Source organism: Sus scrofa, chromosome 8 (genome assembly GCF_000003025.6).
Source record: "Sus scrofa isolate TJ Tabasco breed Duroc chromosome 8, Sscrofa11.1, whole genome shotgun sequence".
NCBI lineage: Eukaryota > Metazoa > Chordata > Mammalia > Artiodactyla > Suidae > Sus > Sus scrofa.
In genome coordinates, this window is record NC_010450.4 from 26,755,193 (window position 1) to 26,767,766 (window position 12,574).

Below are 12,574 nucleotides of genomic sequence, written 5' to 3' on the forward strand. Positions count from 1 at the left end.
CACAAATACACAAAAATATGTCTACTTGTGGATAATTCTCATGGAATACTTACTGAAAGCTGGCAAAAGATCTCAGACAGCCCACATTATAAGAAAAATCACCATGTACCTGAGCAGGACAAACAAACAAAAAGGAATTAGGGCTGGACTTGCACCCTGTGAGGGAGCTATGAAAGGGGAAAGGATCCTTCAACATGGGAAGCCCCTCACTGGTGGGGAGATCAGTCCAGACAGAAAGGAAACTTCAGAGAGATACACACACACACACACACACATACACACACACATTCTTTTTTCACATTATCCTCCATCATGTTCCATCACAAAAGAATGTATATATGTGTATAACTGGGTCACTTTGCTATACACCAGAAATTGACATAACTTTGTAAATGAACTATAATAAAAAGATTAAAAAAAAAAAAGAAAAAGAAGGGCAGCTTCAGAGGCTCAGAGGATAGTGTGCCCTCTGGTTTGTGGCAGGCAGAATTGGAAATGAATAGAACAGAGGGTCCTAGCTACCTCCCTGCACTTCCTAGCCACAGATATACAACATGGGTATGGGCAGTGGCTGGGAGCTGAAACCCAAGCTTCAGATGACAGACACAGGGAGAGTACTGGAGTTGGCTGTTGGAGAAAGCCTGAAGGGGCTGGAGTGTGGTAAGGCCCACAATATATGGGTGTACACAGAAGAAGCCCAGGCCTTCCATAGTAGCCTCTTTCTTAGCAGGCTCTCAGCTGTCACAATTCCACCTCTATGAGTTCTGGAAATGTGCAAGCAACAGTGGGTTACCCATAGAGGCAGAATTAAAAATCAGAGCTGATTCTTAGGGGCCCATGACTTAGGGATCAGGGCTGAAGTCTGAGCCCTCTCAAACAGCTGTGCCATCCACGGACTTATACTGCTGTCACTGGGTTTGTAAACTCAGAGGCTGTTGAACTTCCCAGTGGACTACAGGTGATCCAGTGGCTGGGGCAGGTCTGGAATTAGCAGCTGTGGGCTTAGCGGGCATGACTCATGGATGCAGGGGCCAGGGTCTGGGTTGTTTCTGTGTATCCCATGATGGGTCTAGATGCATAACTACTGTGTTCCTGATACCTGACTTCATTGGATCTGTGCCTACAGATTTGCCTGGTATATTTGTGAATACAATGCCTGAGGGACAGCAAGGTTGATTGCCTGAATTCACATGATTAAGGGAGGGCTAATGGCAGTACCAACAGAGTACTTTGCAAGCCCACATAATGGGTGACAGGTGATACTGCAGTGCTCACTCCCCTGTGGACAGGTCTGACAGAGGAATACTCAGGGGCTCCTCTCCCACTGGGAATGCTCTGATCCTGCCCACTTCACACCAAAGCTCTGATGAATATGGGGGCTTTAACGCCAACAACTGGGGAGGAGATCCAGCCCCAAGAAGGCTATGACAACCACAGAGTAGAGAAAAACCCTACTCAAAATTCACTGCAGGCTCTGGCCACCACAACACTAGTTAAATCCCCTATCAAGGGGATAAAACACAGAAAAGATGCAGCAGGTTCATAGCAATACAGACCCTCTCCAATAAACAAGGGAAATCTTAAAGAATCTAACTTTTGAATAAAAGAACAAGAAAAAGAAGAACCGAAAAAATCTTAAAGTCAGAAAAAGAAAGGAAATAATAAAGATCAGAGGGAAAATAAATAAAAGCAATAGAAACAAATCAATAAAATCGAGGGTTTTTTTTTTTTTTTTTTTTTTTGAAAGGATAAGCACAGTGAAAAAAATCTCTGGCCAGGATCACCAAGAAGAAATGATACACAAATAAATAAGAAATGCAAGAGGAGAAGTAACGACCAATATTGCAGAAACACAAAATACTGTAAGAAAATACTATGAACAGATATATACCAACAAAATGAAAAATGTAGATGAAATGGACAAGTTTCTAAAATACATAGAGCCTGACAAAACTGAATCAAAAAGAAACAATTTTTAAAAGAACAAATTTTATATTGAAATGTAGTTTATTTGCAAATTTCAAGTGTACAGTGAAAAATTCAGTTATACATGTATCCATTCTTTTTCAGATTATTTTATTATGTAGGTTATTACAGAATATTTAGTAGAATTCCCTAAGCTATACAGTAGATTCTTATTGATTATTTTAAATAAAGTAGTGTGTATTTGGGGAAAAGATAATTTGAGCAGACTTATCACTGGAAGTGAAATAGAATCTGTAACAAAAATTTTCCCTGCAGAAAAAGTCCAAGACTAGATGGCTTCAAAGAGAAGTTCTACCAAACATACAAGGAAGATCATATACCTACCCTTCTCAAAATTTTCAAAAAGACTAAGGAGGAGGGAACACCCTCGAAGTCATTACCTTGACACCAAAACCAAAGACACTATGCAAAAAGAAAATTACGTGCCATTATCTTTGATAAATACTTATGCAAAAATCAACACAGTATTAACAAACTGAACCCATTGAAAAATACATAAAAAGGATCATACACCACAACCAAGCTGGATTCATTCCAGGGTCACAAAGATAGTTCAATATACATAAGTTAGTCAAGTGATACACTATGTAAATAGACAAAAGCTACATGATCATCTCAACAGATAAAGAAAACATATTTGATAAAATACAACATCTATTCATGATAAAATTTCACCAAAGTGGGTATAGAGGGAACATACCTGAACATAATAAAAGGTATTTGTGACAAACCCATAGCCAGCATAATATACAACAGTGAAAACCTGAAAATCTTCCTGGTAAAATCTGAAACAAGAAGGATAAGGATGCCCACTCTCACCTATTCAACATAATGCTTGAGGCCTTAGCCATAGCAACCAGGCAAGAAATATAAATAAAAAGTATCCAAATTGGAAGAAAAGAGGTAAAATTTTCATTTTATGTGGATGGCATGATACTATTTATTAAACCCTAAAGACTCCACATGAAAACTACTAGAATTGATAAATAAAGTCAGCATGGTAGCAGGATTCAAGATTAACAAACAGAAATCATTTGCACTTCTTTAGACTAACAATGAAATATCAGAAAGGGAAGGTACAAAACAATACATTTTGAGATCACAACAAAAAGAAAATACTTAGTGATAAACCTGATCAAGGAGGAGAAAGATTTGTATGCTGAGTAATACAAAATATTAATAAAGAAATTGAAGATGATTCAAGAAGTGGAAAGACATCCCATGCTCTTGGACTGGAAGAATAATGTTAAAATGGCCATACTGGAGTTCCCATTGTGGCACAGAGGTAATGAATCTTACTAGTATCCATGAGGATGTGGGTTCAGTCCCTGGCCTCACTCACTCAGTGGGTTATGGATCTGGAGTTGCAGTGAGCTGTGGTGTAGGTCACAGATGCAGCTCAGATTCTGTGTTGCTGTGGCTGTGGTGTAGACTGGCAGCTGAAGCTCTGATTTGACCCCTACTTGAGAACTTCCATATGCTGAGAATGTGGCCATAATTTTTTTTTAAAAAAGACCATACTACCCAAAGCAATCTACAAATTTAATTTTATAAAATCTTATCAACATATTGGATAAGATTGAATCTTATCAAATTTAATATTTAATTATCCATGACATTTTTAACAGAATTAGAATAAATAATATAAAAATTTATATGGAACCATAAAAGACCAAGAATTGCCAAAGCAAGCCTGAGGCAAAAGAACAAAGCAAGAGGCATAATCCTACAAAGCTACAGAATTCAGACAATCCTACAAAGCTACAGTAATTAAAACCGTATGGTTTTGGAACAAAAACAGACATATGAGTCAATGGAAAAGAATAGAGAACCACGTAATAAACACACACCTTTGGTTAATTAATCTTCAACAAAGGAGGCAAGAACATACAATGGGAAAAAACAGTCTCTTTAGTAATCAGTGTTGGGGGAGTTGGGAAACAACATATAAATCAATTAAATTAGAACACACCCTCACATCACAGAAAAATAAACTCAAAACGGCCTAAAGATTTAAATATAAGACATGACATCATAAAACTTCTAGAAGATATCATAGATAAGCTATTCTCTGACATAAATTGTACCAATGTTTTCTAAGTTCAGTCTACCAAAGCAGGACCTAGTTAAACTTTTGCACAGTAAACTATGTACAAAGCAAAAAGACAAACTATGGACTTGGAGAAAATCATTGCAAATGATGTGACCCATAAAGGCTTAATTTCCAAATTGTACAAATAGCTCAAACTCAATAACAAACAAACAAAAAAAAACAAACAACCGAATCAAAAAATAGGTAAAAGACCCAAACAGACATTTATCCAATGAAGACATACAGATGGCTAATAGGCACATGAAAAGGTGCTCAACACTACTAATTATTAGAGAAATGCAAATCAAAACTACAATGAAGTACAACCTCACACCAGTTAGAATGGCCATCATTAAAAAGTCCATAAATAATAAATGCTGGAGAGGGTACAGAGAAAAGGGAGCCCTCCTACACTCACTGTTGGTGGGAATGTATATTGGTATATCTGCTATGGAAAATAATGTCGAGACACATCAACAAACTAAAAACAGAGTTGCCATATGATCCAACACTCCCACTCATGGGCATATATCTGGAAAAGATGAAAACTCTAATAACAAAAGATACATGAAGCCCAGTGTTCATAGTAGCACTATTTACAATAGCTAAGCTGTGTAAACAACTTAAATGTCCACTGACAGACAAATAAATGGATAATGAGAATGTGGTACATATACATTACGGAACTCTATTCGGCCATAAAAAAATAATAAAATGATGTCCAACATGGATGGACCTAGAGATTATTATACTAAGTGAAGTCAGACAGAGACAAATATATGATATCACTTATATGCGGAAACTAAAAAATTGATACAAATGAACTTAGAAAAGAGGAACAGACAACAGTCTTCAACAACAGAAGACTAAAGAAACAATCTTCAACAATAAACTTATGGTTGTTAAAGGGGAAATGTGAAGGGCATAAATTAGGAATTACCGTATACATATTACTATATACAAACTAGTTAAGTAACAAGGACCTACTTCATAGCACAGGGAAATCTACTCAATACTCTGATAACATATATGGGAAAAGGCTTTGAAAAAGAATGGATAAATCCAAACACATAATTGAATATTTTGCTGTACACCTGAAACTAATACAACACTGCAAATATACCATATTCCTGTATAAAATTAAAATTTTTAAAATGGATAAAAACTACAATAAATGAAATTTACAAATGCAGTGATCCTAAGTTCTCTTCCATGGTGTAGTATCATGCATATATTTAATGATTTTAAGTTAAAATGTAATGTTAAATCAATTACTCACATATATTAAATTTGAATTATAAGGCAGTTATTTCAAAAAGGTTAAGTTCTCTTAAATATACATGAGTATATAATTGCACATTTATTCTCTAGCTTTAGTTTCCTAATTTGTAGCTTTCTATTATGCACATGTTGGCCCCTCTTTGCTTATCCTCTATACTTACTAGTTTCTCTAAGATCATTTTTGATAAAACATTATATTTTTTTCTTGTTTTTTTAAATCATTAATTATAAACCACTTGTGTTATAGTAACACTTTGATCCTTTAAACTGTTGTCTTAGGATGATTATTCATTGAACAAATACTTTTGTTGTAGCTACCACATGCATGGCTTTGTTTAGAAAATGGTAAACATCTGAAGTGAGGTGTCTATTCTCCTTAGATAGGTTGTAATTCTGACAAATTACTTTTGTCTGGCATAGATGTGATTGGAAAATTGACTAACTGTAATTAAAGCCAGAACATTCCTTTGAATGTGTTTTCTTGAGTAAAAATCTGGTTATGTATATCTGTTGCCATTTCTATTTTAAATATAAATGTACTTAGAGGACTTTCCCTTAACTTGTTTTCACTTCATCATTAAAACAAATAATCTTTGCTATATGTAAATTTGCATTTTGAGTTTCCATGGCACTTTTCTTACCAGTATCCATTTTAATCCTATTCTTTTTTTTTTTTTTCCTTTTTTTCTTTTTGGCCATATCTGCATCACATGGAAGTTCTCATTCTAGGGGTCAAATCAGAACTGCAGCAGGCAGCCTACACCACAGCTACAGCAACACCAGATCCCAGTCACATCTGTCACCTACACTGCAGTTCGTGGCAATATTGGGTCCTTAACCCACTGAGTAAGGCCAGGTATAGAACCCGCATCCTCATGGACATGCTGTCAGCCTTCATGCTCATGGACACTATGTCAGGTTTCTAACCCACTGAGCCACAACAGGCACTCTTTAATCCAATTAAAAGTTCCAAAATTCTTCCTGAACTCAACATGGATAAATTTCCTTTTCCTGAAAATGAACTTGATACAACTCAGTTGACCTAGCACAATGAGCTTATTCATGAGAAAATAATAACTGCTTTTGCTTTGGGGCAGCTTTGTTTTTTACTTAGCATTTTATATACTTAAAAAGATACTTTATTTTTAATTCACATATTTTAAAACTTTCTAGAAGAATTAGATGAATTGATTATAACCAGATGACTAGAATTTTGCTTTTAAAATGATTTTTTTCTTGTCCTATAACTTAACAGGTCCCCATTTAGTTTTATACATTAATGACCATGGTTATAAATATTGAGAATTGCTTTAGAATTCTTCAGATAACTGAATGGGTAGTCCAGAGGTCAAAAAAGACACATGTATAAATATGCTTCAAAAAAGAATATCTACTCTCCCAACAAAAAACTTATGACATCATTCATCTATATACAACTAATCTATAAAAATTTAAAATTTGAAAATCAAATTATTTTTATTATTTACTTAACATGAATAAAACAAAATATCATTGTTCCAACATTTATAGTTATAACTATTTATACTTTTGCCAAAGAAACAATTAACTTTCATTAACAAAAAATGAATACCTTTCCTCTATAGAAACATCTAGCAAATCATAGTAAAATTATTTGTAAGTTTTGTCTTGATTTGATTTAATATTTTTGAGTTCGCAAGTATTTCATGTAGCTGGAAGGAGAACTAAAAATATTATATTTCAAGCTATCCACCGCTTTTCAAGCACTCATCAAAACTGCCTACAGAGGAGTTCCCGTCATGGCTCAGTGGTTAACGAATCTGACTAGGAACCATGAGGTTGCAGTTTCGATCCCTGGCCTTGCTCAGGGGGTTGAGGATCCGGTGTTGCCATGAGCTGTGGTGTAGGTCACAGACGCAGCTCGGATCTGGAGTTGCTGTGGCTGTGATGTAGGCTGGTGGCTACAGCTCTGATTAGACCCCTAGCCTGGGAACCTCCATATGCTGCGGGTGCGGCCCTAGAAAAGAGAGAAAAAGAAAACAAAAAAAAAACTGCCTACAGAAAGCATTTTCACACTTCTATAATAGTTTACCTTTTTTACCATAGAACTTTATCACCAAAATGAAAGAATGAGTAATTGTGAATTCAAAAGCTATTAGTTATAATTTACTCGCATTTCAGAAAGGTGTTAAAACTTTCTTAAAGATTTTCCCCCCAAGTTGTTTTCATTTTGCTGTCTAAATAACACTGCAAATATTACTTGTAGGTAACTGTTTTTAATGAATTCAAACCAATTGTAGGTACTATAGTATACATAGCCTAAAATGGAGTTCAAAGTATTTTTAACTGTTAGTTTACTGCTCACGAATATTTATTTATACACACTGATAAACATATGATAGATAAGAAGGGTAAGTCTACAATCATTTATGACAAGAGCCAAGAGGATGGGTAGGGTATGGCAGTGTATGCATGTCTATGTGCATGTGTGTATATATATACATACATGTATATATGTATATGTGTATATATATACACAAACACAAATCTTGGTCATCTCCCTATTCTTTTTTGTTGTTTTTCCCACTTAATTAGGTTTTCTTATTTTTCTATTATATTAAAAATCTTTGGCTATGTTTCTCTTAGATAAGCATTTAAAGCCATAAAGTTCTAAGTATGGATTTATCTTGCTTCCACAAAATTTGGCATGTTTTGTTTCATTTTAATTCAGTAGAAAACACTTCAAATTTCATCTTAAGTTTTTCTTTTTCTTATGGATTTTAATACTTTTAAATTTCAAATATTTGAATATTTAAAAATATAATTGTTATCATCTAGTTAAATTTATATATTCTCCATAAATCAATAAATATAAATTCATTAAAATTTATTTTATGCTTAGGAGGTGATATATCATAATCAATATCATCATGTACCTGAACAGAATGTACATTATTCCATTGTTAGGTCTGATGTTTTACAAATATAAATTTGAAGCTATTGTTTGATGGCATTACTTATATGTTTTATAGTTTTACTGATTTTCTGAAGTCCATTACTTTTGTCAATTACAGGAAGAGGGGTGTTAAAATTTCCAACTGCATTTCAGATTTGTGTTTTTCCAATTTCAGTCCTTTTATGTTGTGGCAGTGACAGCATCACTTCTTATCTGTTTGAAACATTTATACCTCTTTTGGTTAAGCTTTATATTCTTGGATGTTATTGCTGCTAATCACCCCTCACTCTAATCTTACAGTTTTTAAGAGTGTTATTTTCCATTCTTCATCACAAGGCAAAAGATTCAAAATTAACTAAGAGTAAAATAAACAGACTTCCAAAGTTGATATATTGTGGCAAAACTAAGAAATATGATTTTTAAATTTTGAGGTTTAATCCTTTCCAACATCTACAGGAGTCAACTACAATAGGAGAGTACCATTCCTGTTTTGTTTCCAAAACCAAAACTCAAAGAAACTGGGAATATTAAAAACTATAAATATACACACCATGCACAAAACTAAACTCAAAATGGCTGAAAGACTTAAAGATAAGATAAGACACCATCAAATTCCTGGAAGAGAACATAGGCAAAGTATTCTCTGATATCACCATTACAAATGTTTTCTCAGGTCAGTCTCCCAAAGCAACAGAAATAAAAGAAAAAATAAACCAGTGGGACCTGACAAGCTTTTGCACAGCAAAGGAAACCAAAAAGAAACCAGTGGGACCTGACAAGCTTTTGCACAGCAAAGGAAACCAAAAAGAAAACAAAAAGACAACTTACAGAATGGGAGAAAATAGTTTCAAAGGACCCAACTGACAAGGGCTTAATCTCTAGAATATACAAGCAATTTATACAACTCAACAGCACAAAAGCCAACAACCAAATGGGAAAATGGGCAAAAGACCTGAATAGACATTTCTCCAAGGAAGACATACGGATGAGCAATAAGCACATGAAAAAATGCTCAACATCACTGATTATTAGAGAAACGCAAATCACGACTACCATGAGATACCACCTCACACCAGTCACAATGGCCATCATTAAGAAGTCCACAAATGCTGGAAAGGCTGTGGAGAAAAGGGAACCTTCCTGCACTGGTGGTGGGAATGTAAGCTGGTACAACCACTATGGAGAACAGTATGGAGGTACCTTAGAAAACCATACATGGAACTGCCATATGACACAGCCATCCCACTCTTGGGCATATATCCAGACAAAACTTTCCTTGTAATAGACACATGCACCCACATGTTCATCGCAGCACTATTCACAATAGCCAAGACATGGAAACAACCCAAATGTCCATCAATAGATGATTAGATTAGGAAGATGTGGTATATATACACAATGGAATACTACTCACTCATAAAAAGAATGAAATAATGCCATTTGCAGCAACAGAGATGGAACTAGAGACTCTCATCCTGAGTGAAGTCAGAAAGACAAATACCATATGATATCACTTATATCTGGAATCTAATATAAGGCACAAATGAACCTTTCCACCGAAAATAAACTCATGGACTTGGAGAATAGACTTGTGGTTGCCCAAGGATAGGGGGCAGGAGTAGGAAGGTTTGGATGCTTGGGGTTAATAGATGCAGACTATTGCCTTTGGAATGGATTAGCAATGAGATCCTGCTGTGTAGCACTGGGAACTATGTCTAGTCACTTATGATGGAGCATGATAATTGAGAAAAAAGAATGTATACATGTATGTGTAACTGGGTCACCATGCTGTACAGTACAAAAAAAAAATAATGTATTGGGGAAATTAAAAAAATGAAAACAAAATAAAATAAGAAAGTAGTCCTCAGTGAAAGAATCAAGAGTTATTTTTAATTTAGTTGAAGGACATTGGTTTGGAAGGAAATATATAGGATTTCATCTTTTCTAAATATATCACTCTGGCAGTACAGTACTTAAAAGAGGTAAGAAGGATGGAAAAAATCATGGATGAACTTCCTGCTTAAATAAAATTATATCCAAATCCAAAAGAAAAAAGATAACTTTTTATAATTGTATCCTACTATGGATATCTCACTAAACATTTTACATGTTCTTTGGGAAAAGAAAACTGTAAATATATTCTACTCTAGTAATTTTTTAAAAAGGTGATATTATACTACAAAAGAAATTCCTTTTCATGGCTATAAAAACAGATCTTGGGAATGTAACAATATTTGTCTTGGATAGAAAATAATTTTCAAACATGTAGAAAAAAAAATTAGTCAACTCCATCTCTCCATCTACAATGTTAGGAATAATGCCAACAGATATGCTTTTAGTTATATCTGACTTTCTTTTTAACTTTTTCAACATTCATCTCTTATGTGTACAGTGATTACAGATCTATATGCTAGTGTGTATTCTGGAATATGATACCATCAAAATATTCAGATGGTATTATTAGACTTTTATATCTAACCATTCTATGTTGAGAATTATTTAGATGTTTGCTTCCCTAAGTTGGTGGTTTTATCTTGCTTTATAGGGCCACACTGGTGACACATGGAAGTTCACAGGCTATAGGTTGAATGGAAACTGCAGTTGCTGGCCTACACTACAGCCATGGCAATGCAGGATCCAAGCTGCATCTGTGACCTATACCAAAGCCGTGGCAATGTTAGATCCTTAACCCATGAACAGGGCCAGGGATCAAACCTGTGTCCTCATCAATACTAGTTGGGTTCACTACTGCTGAGCTACAATGGGAACTCCCTTGGTGGTTTTATATTGTAATTTGAGGAAATATTAAAATCAGTATCTTTATGTGGTATATATACACGATGCCATACTACTCAGCCATAAATAAGAACAAAATAATGCCATTTGCAGCAATATGGATGGAACTCTCACACTAAGTGAAGTAGGTTAGAAAGAGAAAGACAAATACCATATGATATTACATATATCTGGAATCTAATATATGACACAAATGAAACTTTCCACAAAAAAGAAGTGAATGGATTTGGAGAACAGACTTGTGCTTGCCGAGGGGGAGGGAGTGGGATGGACTGGAAGCTTGTGGTTAATAGTTGCAAACTATTGCATTTGGAATGGATAAGCAATGAGATTCTGCTGTTGAGCACAGGGAACTGTATCTAGTCACTTGTACTGGAACACGAGGGAGGATAATATGAGAAAAAGAATGTATATACAAATGTGTGACTGGGTCACTTTGCTGTACAGTAGAAAACTGACAGAACAGTGTAAACCAACTATAGTAGAAGAAATAAAACAATTAAAAATAAAATCGAACAAAATTGACATCTTTAGATAAAAACACAAATTTATATCAAGTCATATGTATTTTAGCTAGGTTACCAAAAAAGTAATCCAAACACATTCAAATTATATAAATTATCTTATATGTTAAAAATTGGGAACTAGGAAAGCCAATAGTGCTTTTAATTCTGTATCCATGGTATTATTAAGAACAAGGGTACTTTTCATTTTTTTGTTGTATGGGCCACAGCATGTTTCATTTGCCTCTTAATTTAGTTCTCATCATAAGCACAATGTGACTATTATAACTCTGGCATTCCATTTACAGATGTAATATAAACCAAAAAATATAATGTCCATCTTCCATGTGTTTCTTTTTAAGAGAAAAAACATTTTTTCTTGGTTATCCTACAGCAGAACTCTTCTCATTGGCCCAAACTGAATCAAATTATGATTCAAAAGAATAATCATTGTTAACAAAAATGATCATCATTGGTTTAAGCTATTCTAATTTAGTCTACATCTGGAGGCAGTCACTCTATGTAAGTACATAAATTATATTGCTATGTGTGCTAGCGTGTATGTGTTTTTTTTTAATGTACATCCTTGGGTTTGTCAGTTACATAACCTAAAATCTTTATTAAATCTGAGGTCCATATTCCACAATTAAGGTATACTTGCCATTGAGCAGTTCCAGAGATGTTGCTAATTAATGAAATCAAAGTTTGAAATAATTTTTATGGAACAAATTGACAGCTTGCTAATTAGCAAAATCAATTTTATGAATTGAATTAAATTGCTTAAATTAGTGAATTGGTTAACGTGTGCATCAGCTAAAATACTGTAGAGAGACAGTGCATGTGCATGAATGAAATATAAGAATTTAGTAAGCCCTCCATTTTTTAGCATTCAGAACACTGTGTGAGGGTTTTTTTTTGGGGGGGGCGGGATATTTCTGTGTCCAGATACAGATTATAGAAGACAGGTGGCATTTGATCCCT

The 12,574-nt window shown here is 34.5% G+C and overlaps 1 pseudogene across 1 annotated transcript in view; it reads left to right on the forward strand.

Annotated features, from left to right (window-relative positions):
* Window positions 555-12,574, forward strand: part of LOC100738304 — a 35,347-nt pseudogene continuing 23,327 nt past the window's right edge. The window contains exon 1 of the transcript XR_001298240.2: window positions 555-660. The product of XR_001298240.2 is annotated as a 40S ribosomal protein S18 pseudogene (transcript). The remainder of the gene's footprint in view (window positions 661-12,574) is intronic.